Source organism: Portunus trituberculatus, chromosome 46, assembly GCF_017591435.1.
Source record: "Portunus trituberculatus isolate SZX2019 chromosome 46, ASM1759143v1, whole genome shotgun sequence".
In the NCBI taxonomy this organism is placed as follows: Eukaryota; Metazoa; Arthropoda; class Malacostraca; order Decapoda; family Portunidae; genus Portunus; species Portunus trituberculatus.
In genome coordinates this window covers 15,745,341-15,760,738 of record NC_059300.1, presented here as the reverse complement: position 1 = coordinate 15,760,738, position 15,398 = coordinate 15,745,341, and the positions used below count along the sequence as shown (strand labels likewise).

The window sequence follows — 15,398 nt, the reverse complement described above, 5'->3', positions numbered from 1 at the left end:
CTTAACTGCATTACCCTTCCCCACACTGTTATAAACATTTTTGTAGGCTAAACATATGCATCCAGTACTCTACAGGTAACCCTCATTTAACGAAGGTTCACACAATGAAATTTCGCTACAACGAAGGTTTCGTTTTACTACCATCTGCTCATTTAACGAACACCAAACTCGCTTTAATGAAGTTTTATCTAGGTAATTTTTTTTTTCCAAATTTGAAAGCCCCACCGTATCATGCAAGCTGACAGGCTTTTGAATACACCAGGAGCTGCTGGTACTAAGGCCTGCCTCAGGAGAAATCCTGAGACACCTGTAGAATAAAGATCAAGATCAAGCCTCTCGTGGACAACACAGGCACTGCCGATACAAAGGCCTGACTCAGAAGAAATTCTGCGTCACCTGTAGCATCAAGATCAAGATCAAGATCACGTGCAAAACTCACTCCCTAGTCAAACCATAACAGCGTCACCAGCAGCTCATCTTCTCTAGTTCAACTTACCACCAAAACGCCCTGCAATGTGGCCTAACATTCCTAAGAAGACCAGGAAGTATCTTACTCACGCAGAGAAGCTGGTTATTATTCACAGACAGGAGAGAGGCCAGAAAACTAATAACATCTTGACTCCATCTACTGTCAAATATTTTCAAGTCAGCAGACTCTATTAAGAAGGCTGGTGAGACTGTATCTTCCTTGAAAGCTAAAAGAACCACCTGAACTCGTGACTCTGCAATGGATAAAATGGAAAGCCTTGTGGAAATGTGGTACATAAGTTTTGTATGCGGTACCATGATGCGCACTTTGTTTACATTCCACAGGTTGCCGGTTAGTGTATTTCCCGTTTCACTCTCCCTCCCTTTATAAAGTTAAGATCATCAACATTATAAAGTTACGTACATACATACATTAGTGTACATTATTATGACTTAAATTAAACTACCTAAATGTTTAACTTCATACTTTTTACTTTCATTAAACCTTTTACTGTACTATGATGCACTCTCGCTTTGCTTACTCTCAATGGAAGTTCAAATCAGGGGTTAAACTTGTTATAATCAGTTCGCTTAACGAAGTGTTTTTTAGGAACGTAACCCCTTCGTTAAGCGGGGGTTGCCTGTATATGTATACAAACAATACATGTACAGGTAGTCCTCCATTTATACGAATTTACTTTATACGAATTCAGAGTTATACGGTGTCCAAAAATAGGAGTTATTCATCACATTGTACGAATTCCTCAGAATTATACGGTTTCAAGAAAGTTAAAATTTGCGCGGCGATTTAGTTCAGAAATGCAGCCACAAGGTGTCACTAGCTAGCTATTTCCCGCCACCCGCATCCTTTTCACCCTGGCTGCGCGCCAAGCAGCCTCATTGTTCACCTATATGTGGTTGTGGCAACATCTCCCTCTCTCATGCAGTGTTTACCATGGCTCCCAAGCGCCCTTCTGCATCTCCAGCTGGCGGTGATAAGCCCAAGAAAGCAAGGAAGACATATACACTGAAGGAAAAGCTGGAAGTCTTGGACAGGGCAGAAAAAGGCCAGCAAAACACTGTTATTCAGGCCGCACTGGGCATGAACGAACCCATGGTAAGGTGCATAAAACGCAACGCAACGAAGATCCGAGAATCAGCTAAGGCAAGAGCTCCACTGAAAGGTAGCCAGTCATCCTATGCTCATTCGGTGGAGATGCAGAGAATGGAGAAGATGCTAGCTATGTAGATTGAGCACCAAAATAAGACCCATGTGCCCATCAGCTTGGCGCTAATCAAAGCGAAGGCTGTGTCAATCTATGACACCATCAAAGGGGAGAAGAAGCCATTCACTGCCAGTAACAGCTGATTCAGCAACTTCCAGAAGAGGTGCAATTTTCACAACCTGAAGATGGTAGGGGAAGCATCTTAAGCAGATGCACAAGCTGCAGCAGAGTATCCTACTGTGCTGCAGAAAATTATAAAAGACGGCGATTATTCCACAGAGCAAGTTTTCAACATTGATGAGACTGGCCTCTACTGGAAAAAACTACCAAACCGTACATACATCTCCAAAGAAGAAGCTTCTGCCCCAGGATTTAAAGCCTCTAAGGGGGCCAACGCGGAAGGCGATTGCAAACTCAAGCCAATGCTCTCCAATGGGGATCTTTTAGACATAGAAAAAAGAGTGTGAAGATAATGGAGGGGGCAGAGGCAGCAGCAGCAGCAACAGACACATCAGGACAACCTCAGCGAGCCCTCACAGCAGCCAACTTGTCTAAGTGTATGAACTTGTTGGCGCAGTCAATGAAAATTCTCGAAGAAAATGACCCAAATATTGAAAGAAGCACCGCCGTCATCAGAGGGGTTATGGAAAAAATGACGTGCTATGAGGTTCTTCTCAAAGAAAAACAAAAGAAAAAACAGCAATCGATAACAAGCTTCTTCAGACCGCACACACCAAGTCAAGTAACAGAATCGGAGACAGACGACGACAATGGTGACACATCAGAGGAGGAAGTAGCAAAATAGAGGAAGAAGGTACTAATAAAATAATTTTGTTTAAACATTTCTTTTTTTCTTAAGTCATTTTTATGTCTTTGTAAGTTTATTAATAAAACCAATAATAAGCATAATATAAATGTGTTTAATGCAAAATGTATACATACAGTGAAAGATTATTCTATTTTGAACACATCCTTCAAAGTCTAGTGGTGGTGGTGGTGGTGGTGGTGGTGGTGGTGGTGGTGGTGGTGGTGGTGGTGGTGGTGGTGGTGGTGGTGGTGGTGGTGGTGGTGGTGATGATGATGATGGTGATGGTGATGGTGATGGTGATGGTAGTGGTGCAAGGATGCCCCTGAGCCTCGCCCTGGAGGGTGAGGCTGTTCAACCAAGGGATGAAGTGGATGTACTGGGAGTCACGCTCATGAGGATCGCATGGCTGCTTGATGGAAAGGGGCTGGAGGTACTGTATAAAGCTCAGGTTTGCTCTTTTATACTAAAAAAACAACTCTAGGGAGTTGGGTATTCATTCCTTTATACGATTTTTACTTTATACGGTTCCTTCTAGAACTCATCTACCGTATAAATTAAGAACTACCTGTACAGTACAGGCAACCCCCGTTTAACGAAGGTTCACACAACGAAATTTCGCTACAACGAAGTTTTATCCAGGTAATTTTTTCCAAATTTAAAAGCCCCACTGAATCATGCAAGCTGACAGGCTTTTGAATACACCAGGAGCTGCTGGTACTAAGGCATGCCTCAGGAGAAATCCTGAGACACCTGTAGAATAAAGATCAAGATCAAGCCTCTCGTGGACAACACAGGCACTGCCGATACAAAGGCCTGACTCAGAAGAAATTCTGTGTCACCTGTAACATCAAGATCAAGATCAAGATCACATGCACCACTCACTCCCCAGTCAAAACATAAGTGTCACCAACAGCTCATCTTCCCTAGTTCAACTTACCACCAAAACGCCCTGCAATGTGGCCTAACGTTCCTAAGAAGACCAGGAAGTGTCTTACTCTCGAAGTGAAGCTGGGTATTATTCACAGACAAGAGAGAGGCCAGAAAACTAATAACATTGCTTGCCACCATCTTGACTCCATCTACTGTCTACTATTTTCAAGTCAGCAGACTCTATTAAGAAGGCTGGTGAGACTGCATCTTCCTTGAAAGCTAAAAGAACCACCTGAAGTCGTGACTCTACAATGGATAAAATGGAAAGCCTTGAGGAAATGTGGTACATAAGTTTTGTATGCGGTACCATGATGCGCACTTTGTTTACATTCCACAGGTTGCCGGTTAATGTATTTCCCGTTTTACTCTCCCTCCCTTCATAAAGTTAAGATCATCAACATTATAAAGTTACGTACATACATACATTAGTGTACATTGTAATGACTTAAATTAAACTACCTAAATGTTTAACTTCATAATTTTTACTTTCATTAAACCTTTTACTGTACTATGATGCACTCTCGTTTTGCTTACTCTCAATGGAAGTTCAAATCAGGAGTTAAACTTGTTATAATCGGTTCGCTTAACGAAGTTTCGCTTAACGAAATGTTTTTTAGGAACGTAACCCCTTCATTAAGCGGGGGTTGCCTGTACTTTTTGCACATAGTAACGAATATTGTCATCCTTATTAGACACCAACTTACCGAATTACTGTAAGTACAGTACTTGTAAGTGGCGCCATGGACCCCATGATATAGTGAAAAATCCACAGAACGTATCTGAGTATATATAAAACCCGTGAAACTGTGAGGCCTCAAAAGTTGAACCGCAAAATAGCGAGGGAACACTGTATACCAACAGACACTATAGGTCATAGCATAAAAAAAAAAAAAAAAAAAAAAACGCGAGTCCAACCGCGAAATAGCAAGGGAACACTGTATACCTACACGCACTATAGGTCATAGCATATATAAAAAAAAAAATTTTAAATGGTATTTTGCAATTTTCTTATAAAAAAATCAGTTTAAACATAAAAATTTTAAGAAAATAATAACTCTTAGTTTATCATCGCCTAGAAATCAGTGTTTTCCCCCATTTCTTTTGACTAAGGAAGCAAAATGGTTATGTTGATTTCCATACACTTTCTTAAATTTGAAGGTGTGCACAGACACATAATACAGTAATCGCCCCTGTATATGAATTATAGCAGAAAAGACCCTGGCGGATACGCAAAATATCCGAATACGCGGAATTTCCTCTCCCAACGCCTTATAAATTGAGAAAAAACATGTACATAACCCAAATGGGTAAGAAAACAATGAATGAAAGCACACTAAATGTATAATCTGGAACAAAAAATGGTACATAAGCATTAAGGTGATGGTGACCTATACACACAACAGTAAAGGCGGCGTCACACTAGCACTTTTCCACCAACTTTCTTAAGACTCAACTTTTCTCATACACTAACCGGCAACCTGTGGAATGTAAACAAAGTGTGCATCATGGTACCGCATACAAAACTTATGTACCACATTTTATCCATTGTAGAGTCACGAGTTCAGGTGGTTCTTTTAGCTCTCAAGGAAGATACGGTCTCACCAGCCTTCTTAATAGAGTCTGCTGACTTGAAAATAGTAGAGACAGAAGATGGAGTCAAGATGGTGGCAAGCAATGTTATTAGTTTTCTGGCCTCTCTCGTCTATGAATAATACCCGGCTTCACTTAGAAAGTAAGACACTTCCTGGTCTTCTTAGGAATGTTAGGCCACATTGCAGGGCATTTTGGTGGTAAGTTGAACTAGGGAAGATGAGCTGCTGGTGACACTGTTATGTTTTGACTGGGGAGTGAGTGGTGCACATGATCTTGATCTTGATCTTCATGCTACAGGTGATGCAGAATTTCTTCTGAGTCAGGCCTTTGTATCAGCAGCGATTGTGTTGTCAACGAGAGGCTTGATCTTGATCTTTATTCTACAGGTGTCTCAGGATTTCTCCTGAGGCATGCCTTAGTACCAGCAGCTCCTGGTGTATTCAAAAGCCTGTCAGCTTGCATGATACGGTGGGGCTTCCAAATTTGAAAAAAATTACCTGGATAAAACTTCGTTAAAGCGAGTTTGGTGTTCGTTAAACAAGCACATGTTAGTAAAATGAAACCTTCGTCGTAGCGAAATTTTGTTGTGTAAACCTTCATTAAACGGGGGTTGCCTGTACTAAGATATGATATCCATTATAGCAGGCAATAGAAGAGTGAAAACATAAATTCAATATCGTGGTGAAAGCAACACGCAAACTAAAAGGGTCACAAGAAGAAGCGGCCGACTAGCCGCGAGTCTCTGCCTCGTCTATGGCCAATCTCATCTCTGCTTTATTTTTTTGGTATTCCATGTAAGATTTCACTTTATGCATTACAAAACAATCCTTTCTTGGGGGCAAGGTTTGTAAAAAGCTAATAAAAATGTTATTTTGTGAACATAAATACATATATAAGACAGTAACACCACCTCAAGAGGTGGTGTTCCCAGCAACCTCAGAATAACCTCGTTACCGTCCCTCCAAGCATTCATGGATGCCATTTCGCGGCAGGAGGTTGCTCTGATGCTGTTAAAGTTTCTTGGATCCAGCTCCTGGCAGCCAATGAGCACTTTTAGGTGGGCTACCAACCTTCACCCGCCAACAGTAACGAATCCTTGTGGATGCTATTTTACTAAGGTTGGTATGTGAGCAGGAGGTTTCTATGGAGGTTATCTATACCAACATAGACAACAACCAGCTTCTTGGAACCAGACCCAGGAGTGCTAGGGACAGGGGCAGGGAGCCAGCCAATCACAGCGAAGCTGCCACATTCGGTTCCTCACCCGGCAAATTCAAACCCAGAAAATTTGCTAAAACAGATGTGGTTGTATGTTATGCGGACTTTTTGGTCTAACTTTATATAGTACCTTAAACTGTAAATTCGTTAGATGAACGTTCATTAAGCAGAGTATTACTGTATCAATAGTAGAGCTTTTTAACCCGTAAACTGCGGCATTCACATTCAGAGGGTGTCTCCTGGTGCGGCTAAATCAGCGAACGATTGACTTTCACTGAAAGATATATACTTTATAAAGATGTGTCACAGATACTTCATTTCACAATTCTGTAACTCAAAATTTACTGTAGCTACCATATTTCTAAGTATTTTTCGCCACAAAAATGGATTTCTGGCAGGATCTAGAGGCATTGTGGAGAGCGGGATGGGAGGGGGGAGGTAGGGGGAGGAGGCAGGGAGGATACACACAGACCGCTTATTGCCACTGTTCGTCGACGGACAGTGTTTTCAACGCCGAATGTCTCTCTCTCTCTCTCTCTCTCTCTCTCTCTCTCTCTCTCTCTCTCTCTCTCTCTCTCTCTTTCTCTCTCTCTCTTGCTTGCTTCAAGAGAAATAAATGATAAAACAAAAGTATTTTATTTCTATAATGGCAATTTCCGTATAAGTAATATTCTTTCCATTATTCTGACACTAATATTTTGAATCGCAAATGAAGTAAATGGCATCAAAGTATATTGAGTAAACAACATACATATGGAATGGATAAATTGGTTAAGTAAAATGCATATGCACTGGTTATTGTTCTAGCCCCTATTGTTTTACATTTTTTTCTCTCTCTCTCTCTCTCTCTCTCTCTCTCTCTCTCTCTCTCTCTCACACTTTGTTCAAAATAAATAAGTGAAACTAAAATACTACTCTTTGCTTGGTTCACAATAAATAAAGTAACAAATATTAGTTCCGTGTAAGCCACAATAACATACATATCATACTATATATCTGTGTGTGTGTGTGAGAGAGAGAGAGAGAGAGAGAGAGAGAGAGAGAGAGAGAGAGAGAGAGAGAGAGAGAGAGAGAGAGAGAGAGGAGCGACGATGAGTCATGTCTCATGACGCGATGCGGGCCGGGCCGACACGTCTGACAGTGTTACAAACGTCTAGTGAAGATGGTCTTGTTTCCATAATCTTATTCGCTTTATCTCTTTTCTATTGTACAAAAACAACTTCTATACTACTACATTATAGCTTCCTCTTACCATACATGAGACTCAATCTCTAATATCTATGAAAGGAATGCAATGTCGACTAAATAAAATAAAAACATAGTGTTTCATTGTTTTCCTTTATAAATATGATATAAATAACCAAATTCTTATTAGAAGGATATAAATTACTAATAGAAAGGTTATTAGAACACAAAAAAATAATTTCAAAGAAATACGAATCACGGGAACTTTATGGTGCCTGTTTAAAAGAGCGCTTCAGAAGGCGTACAGCAGTTTGCCGCCAAGCCACCCAGAAGGCGTACAGCAGTTTTCGGGTTAAGACTCGAACGGCCACTTGGAACTAATTAAGTTCGAGTATTGAGTCTCCACTGTATATATATATATATATATATATATATATATATATATATATATATATATATATATATATACAGGCAAACCCCATTTAACGAAGGGGTTACATTCCTAAAAATCACTTCCTTAAGCGAAACTTCGTTAAGCGAACCGATTATAACATGTTTAACCCCTGATTTGAACTTCCATTGAGAGTAAGCAAAGCATCATAGTACAGTAAATTGTTTAATGAAAGTAAAAATTAAGAAGTTAAACATTTAGGTAGTTTAATTTAAGTCATTATAATGTACACTAAAGTATTTATTGATGTAACTTTATAATGTTGATGATCTTAACTTTATGAAGGGAGGAAGAGTGAAACGGGAAAGACACTAACCGGCAACCTTGTACTCCATACAAGACTTATGTACCACATTTCCACAAGGCTTTCCATTTTATCCATTGTAGAGTCACTGAGTTCAGGTGGTTCTATTAGCTTGCAAGGAAGATACGGTCTCACCAGCCTTCTTAATAGAGTCTGCTGACTTGAAAATAGAGACAGTATAATATGGAGTCAAGATGGTGGCCAGCACTGCTATAGTTTTCTGGCCTCTCTCATGTCTGTGAATAATATCTAGCTTCACGTGGAGAGTAAGAGACTTCCTGGTCTTCTTATGAACACTAGGCCAATTGCAGGGCATTTTGGTTGTAAGTTGAGCTAGGGTAGATAAGCTGCTGCTGATGCTGTTATGTTTTGACTGGGGAGTGAGTGTTGCACATGTTGTCCACGAGGCTTGATCTTGATCTTGATCTTTATTCTATAGGTGTCACAGGATTTTTCCTGAGGCAGGCCTTAGTACCAGCAGCTCCTGGTGTATTCAAAAGCCTGTCAGCTTGCGTGATATTGTGGGGCTTTCAAATTTGGAAAAAAATTACCTGGATAAAACTTTGTTAAAGCGAGTTTGGTGTTCTTTAAACAGCAGATGGTAGTAAATGAAACCTTCGTTGTAGCGAAATTCGTTTGTGAACCTTCGTTAACGGAGGTTGCCTGTATATACAGGCAAGCCCGCAACAAAGGTTCACACGATGAAATTTCGCCACAACAACATTTCCTTTACTACCATCTGCTGTTAACGAACACCAAACTCACTTTAACGAAATTTTATCCAGGTAATTTTTTCCAAGTTTGAAAGCCCCGCCATATCACGCAAGCCGACAGGCTTTGAATACACCAGCGCCTCTCGTGGACAACACGCACACAATTCACTCCCTTACCCTTCCCCACTCTCAGTTCAAAACAATAACAGTGTCCAGATCCAGCTCGTCTTCCCTCGCTCAACAAGCCACCAAAATGCCCTGCAACCAGCTCTGCAATGTCGCCTAGTGTTGCTAAGAAGACCAGGAAGTCTCTTACTCTCGAAGTGAAGCTGGATATTATTCAGACATGAGAGAGGCGAGAAAACTAATAGCATTGCTCGCCATCGTGGCTTGACTCCATCTAGTGTCTACTATTTTCAAGTCAGCAGACTCTATTAACCCTTATGTTCCGGTGCTTAAACTATTTTCCAATATCCCATGACGGGTAAAAATGATAAACCTAGAAATTGTCAGAAGACCGTTTGAATACTAATAATTATTTTCTCTTTGTTATTCTGAATACAATGATGTACTTTCTAGCTCAATGTGACCTCTGAAAGTTTAGTTATTGCCTTATCAAGGATTCCTCCTCCGCCCGCTGTGTGATCCGTCAAGCAGAAACAGCTCGGTGAGCGATGACACTGCGCAACCACACACACACACTCTCTCTCTCTCATCTTGGAAGAGAAATTGTACACTTCCAATGAGAGAGAGAGAGAGAGAGAGAGAATATTTTCACCCCTTTTCATATCAATTTTCAAGCAAATAACATGTAGCTATCATCTCTCTCTCTCTCTCTCTCTCTCTCTCTCTCTCTCACACACACACACACACAAACACAAACACACACACACACACACATCTGCGCAACATGGCGGCCGTGAACTCGAAAGATGAATCAGACTTCACAGGATTTCAAGGAATAATGGAGAAGAGCGTTTATGTGAAGAAAATTCTGGAGTTGGAAGGTAAAATTGAAAAACTGTTTGAAAAGTATGGGGGCCTGGAAACGAGTTATGACAATGTAATGAAAGAGTGCACTGAAATGAAGAAAGAAAATGCAGTACTGAAAGAGGAAGTTAAGTTAATTAAAGTGAATTGCGAAAATGTGGAGAATCTTTAGGAAAAGTGATGGAGAAGCAGGCTGAATGGAAAAAAGTCAGGAAGTGGAAAGAAAGGAGGTAAATTACAAAGTTGCAAGTCTGGAAAAGGAAATCAAAGAGTCTGGGAGAAAACTTTGGGCCTTGCTGAAATTATAGATCAACAGATCATAGAAGAGAAGATTGCTGAGAAAGTGGTGAAGGTTATTAAGTCAAATGAGACATTGGTGAGGGAAACTGTAGACAAAAAGAGATGTGTGGTGATATTTGGTGTGGAGGAGGATAAGACACCGAGTAAAATGGAGAGAGAAAAACATAAAAAGGTGATAAATAATATCATTAATGTGGTGCAGGAGGAGGAAAAGACCTAGTACAAGAAATAGAGGACTTCCATAGAATTGGAAAGTTCACAGGAGAAGGTATGAGGCCAATAAGAATCAAACTTAAGTCACAAAAGGATGTAGATGAATTGGTGGAGAAGTCATGGAGGCTAGCCCAGCAGGAAACAACAAGGAAGATTTGGTTGAGAAGAGATCTCGGTGAAAAGGAAAGAGAAATGTTAAATGAGTTGAGAAAGGAGGCTTTGAAAAAAATGAAGAGAGGACAGAAGAGGAGAAGAAAGAGTTTTTCTGGAGAATCTTGGATATGAGACTGAGGAAGTGGTTCATAACCCAGAAAAGTACAGCAAGAAAGGACTAAAGAAACTTACGTATGAGCGGAATGTAATGTATTCCAACATAAATGGAGTGATATCGGGATTTTAGAACTCAACGATTACTTGAGGGACAAGAACCCAGATATTGTGGGTCTTACTGAAACAAAACTGAGAGAGGGAGAAGACCTGATGATGGTTGGAGAAGGAAATATAATGTTTGGAAAAGAAATAGAGTAGGTAAGATGGGAGGAGGAGTGATGTTGCTGGTTAAAAAGATATAAAGGTGGATCAAGTGAAAGAAGGTATGGGAAAGGCAGAAGTGCTAAAGATCAGAGCAGAAACTAATGAAGGAAAAAGAGGCACTACATAGTGGTGTACGTACCACCTAAGACAAATGCATGGTCAGTACAGGAATATGAAGAAATGATAAGTGATACAGGAACATGTCTGGAAGAAATGTTGGGTGGCTGTGAACGAACTATAATGATGGGAGATTTTAATTGTAAAGAGGTGTGTTGGGAGGACTGGTCAATGGAAGGATCAGAGACAACATGGGGAAATACACTATTGACACTGGCAATGGAAAATGTGTTAACTCAGTGGGTCAAAGAAGATACTAGGTTTGGAGGAGAGGGAGCATCATCAAGACTGGACATGGTCTTTAGTACAGAGCCAATGGTCATTGAGGAGATGAGGGTGGAGTGCCCTTTAGCAAAGAGTGATCATGCAGTTTTGGAGTTCAAGGTGATAGATGAAGAGAAATCTAGAAGAAATGAAGATGGAATTATGCCAAGACAGATTTTGGAAACCTAAAGAAATTCTTTCAAGAGACAAATTGGATGAAATTCAAGAGTACTAAGGGAGCAAATGAAAAGTGGAAGGAATTTATAAAAATATACAAAGAAGGTGAGAAAAAAATTTGTACCAATAAGACAACATAGAGAAGTTGGAAAGCAGGACTGGTTTAACGATAGATGTGAAAAGGCTAGAACAAGAAAAGAGGATGCATGGAAGAGGTGGAGAAGGAAAAGACGGATTAAGCAGTGGGAAAGTTACAAAAGAGCAAGAAATGAATATGTGTTGATTAGAAGAGAAGAAAGAAAGAAACAAGAAAAGGATATAATTGATAAATGTAAAGACCAACCAAGGCTTTTTACAGACATGTGAACAACAACATCAAAAATAGAGAAAGTATTGAAAGTTTAGAAGTAAATGGAGTATGCAGTGAGGATCCCAGGAAATGGCAGAGGCTATGAATGGATGCTTTCGGAAGGTATTCACAAAGGAGACTGCTTTTGACAAACCACTGGTAATGGAACAGAAAGGGATTATGAAGGAGTTTCAAGTAACTGTGGAGGAGATCAAGAATATGATGGGGAGTTTAGAAGTGAGAAAAGCTGTGGGACCTGATGGGGTATCAGGATGGATTTTAAGAGAATGCAGGAGCAACTGGCAGAAAAAGTTTGTGAAGTAATTGATGCCTCATTAAGGGAAGGTGTAGTGCCCCAAGACTGGAAAAGAGCTAACATTGTCCCAATTTATAAATCAGGTAACAAGAGAGACCCATTGAACTATAGACCAGTGTCACTTACAAGTGTGGTAGCTAAGATGTGTGAGAGGGTGGTGAAGAATAGATGGACAGACTTCTTGGAGAAAATGACATACTTTGTGAGTGTCAATTTGGTTTTAGAAAAGGGCGTTCATGCACGACAAACCTGATATGTTACTATTCGAGGGTGATAGATGTAATACAGGAAAGAGATGGTTGGGCTGATGGAATATATCTGGATTTAAAAAAGGCCTTTGATAAGGTACCACACCGGAGACTGATCTGGAAACTTGAAATGGTAGGAGGAGTGCATGGCAGTTTACTAAAATGGATGGAAGACTTTTGGTAGGAAGAGAAATGAGAACAATAATTAAGGACAGACCATCAGAATGGGGCTTGGTGGAGAGTGGAGTTCCACAGGGATCAGTGTTGGCACCAGTAATGTTCGGTCTACATAAATGACATGGTGGATGGGGTGTCCAGTTATGTGAGCCTATTTGCAGACGATGCAAAATTGTTAAGAAAAGTGAGATGTGACAAAGATTGCGAACTACTCCAGGAAGACTTGGACAGAATATGGAAATGGAGCTGTACATGGCAAATGGAGTTCAACACGACAAAATGCAAGAAATTAGAGTTTGGCAAGAGTGAAAGAAGAATCAGGAGTATGTACAAGATAGGAAATGAAGACATAAAACCAGTCATGAAGAAAAAGACCTTGGGGTGACAATTACCAATGACCTATCGCCAGAGAGACATATAAACAAAATAATTGGAGAAGTATTGAACTTATTGAGGAACATAAGAGTGGCGTCAGATATTTAGATGAAGAAATGATGAAGAAAATAATTACTGCAATGATAAGACCAAGGCTTGAATATGCAACAATACAGTGGGCTCGAACTTAAAGAAACACATAAGGAAACTAGAGAAAGTACAGAGGGCTGCAACAAAATGGTGCCTGACTTAAGAGATTTGACTTATGAAGACAGACTGAACAGAATGCAACTTCCGACCCTGGAAAACAGAAGAGAAAGGGGAGACCTGATAGCAATATACAGAGTGATGATTGGCATGGAAAAATGGATAGGGAAGATCTGTGTATGTGGAATGAAAGAATGTCGAGAGGGCATGGGAAAAACTAAAATGGCCACTTATAGGAGAGATGTGAAAAATATAGCTTCCTCATAGAAGGGTGGAAGCATGGAATAGTTTAGACGTGGAAGTGGTCAACGCAAGGAATATTCATGATTTTAAGAAAAAGCTGGACATTAGTAGATATGGAGACGGGACAGTACGAGCATAGCTCTTTTCCCGTATGTTACAATTAGGTAAATACACACACACACACACACACACACACACACACACACACACACACACACACACCCTTGATCGTCTTCCCAGAACACGAGAGGCATGCCTGCGTCTCCGTGAGCCACTCTGGGTTCTCAATACGATGTTTGGAGTCTGTTCTCCATCACCATTATCTCTGTCTTCTCTCTGTTCTGAGAAAACAGGTGGATCCTCTGAATCATTTTCAGAGTCTTCACTACTGCTGTCTTTGCTTTCTTCAGTTTCTTCCTCATAATCACTGTCACTGTAGTCAGGCTCAGAAGCACTGCTAAATAAAAATGAACTGTCTTGTTCCATAGTGAGTTATGAACTGAGACGTTCCTTCGTTCTTATCAGGGTGCTTTCGACACGGCGGGTCGCTGGGGTTGCCAAGTGTCACCCTCAGAATGGGAGAATAGCCTCGTTACACCTAAATATACAGAGCTAGTGGCAACACTACGAGTGGAAAAAGAAGCCAGATACTTCCACTCGCCATCTGACTCGAGAAACCGCGTGTGGAGCTAAAACATGAGGCGCGAAAATTCTTTATTACAGGAACGATCGCCGTCGCTACGGACGCATTGATGCAATCGTTCATATACGATCGCTGGAACATAAGGGTTAAGAAGGCTGTTGAGACCATATCTTCCTTGCAAGCTAAAAGAACCACCTGAACTCGTGACTCTGCAATGGATAAAATGAAAAGCCTTGTGGAAATTTGGTACATAAGTTTTGTATGCGGTACAATGATGCGTCCTTTGTTTACATTCCACAGGTTGCCAGCTAGCGTATTTCCCACTCCACTCTCCCTCCCTTCATAAATTTAAGATCATCACCATTATAAAGTTACTTACATACATACATTAGTGTACATTATAATGACTTAGTCTTAAATTAAACTGCTTAAATGTTTAACTCCATAATTATTACTTTCATTAAACCTTTCATTGTACTATGATGCACTCTCACTTTGTTTACTCTCAATGGATGTTCAAGTCAGGGGTCAAACTTGTTATAATTAGTTCGCTTAACAAAAATTCGCTTAACGAACTTTTTTTTGGAACGTAACCCGCTCGTTAAGCAGGGGTTGCCTGTGTATATGTATGTATGTATGTATGTTATGTTATGTTATGTATGTATGTATGTATGTATGTATATATATATATATATATATATATATATATATATATATATATATATATATATATATATATATATATATATATATACAGTAAGCCCCCAAATTTTGCGAAATCCAGCTTAGCGAAACCCTTATTTAGCGACTGTCTGGAAAAAAGCCAAGCCCTCAAGTTTGGCGATTTTCTCTCATATTTAGCGAATGTACCGCGCTACACTGTCCCGCCTCCCGCTCACTCTGAGCCAATCGCATGTCTGTTTGGCCATGACGTCAGCCCCACAGTGCCTCCGGCATTCCCGCTCGACACTTGAGCTATTGTGTGTGTTAATCTAGCGTGTGAACTCATTTTCTGTGCTCCCATCCTCGCTGTTTAGCGAGTTTCGCTATCACCATGGCCTTCACTAGTGGTTCGGGGGGTGCTGATTCTCGTGAAGGTGGCGATGTTGCAGCTGTAAATCGGGACTCGAAATGGGGACTTTGGGCGGACAAAAGACTGATTGGTATTTTTCCCTATTTAAAGTAGTATTCAAATTTGGCGAAATTCCAATTTAGCAATGGTTTCGGCAGACTAATAGGATCACTAAATGTGGGGGCTTATTGTATATATATATATATATATATATATATATATATATATATATATATATATATATATATATATATATATATATATATATTCATGAACC

At 40.2% G+C, this 15,398-nt stretch overlaps 1 protein-coding gene across 1 annotated transcript in view; it reads right to left on the bottom strand.

Annotated features, from left to right (window-relative positions):
• The window catches only part of LOC123519806 (AF4/FMR2 family member lilli-like), a 215,282-nt gene that overhangs the window by 193,923 nt on the left and 5,961 nt on the right, over positions 1–15,398 (bottom strand). The window lies entirely within an intron of this gene.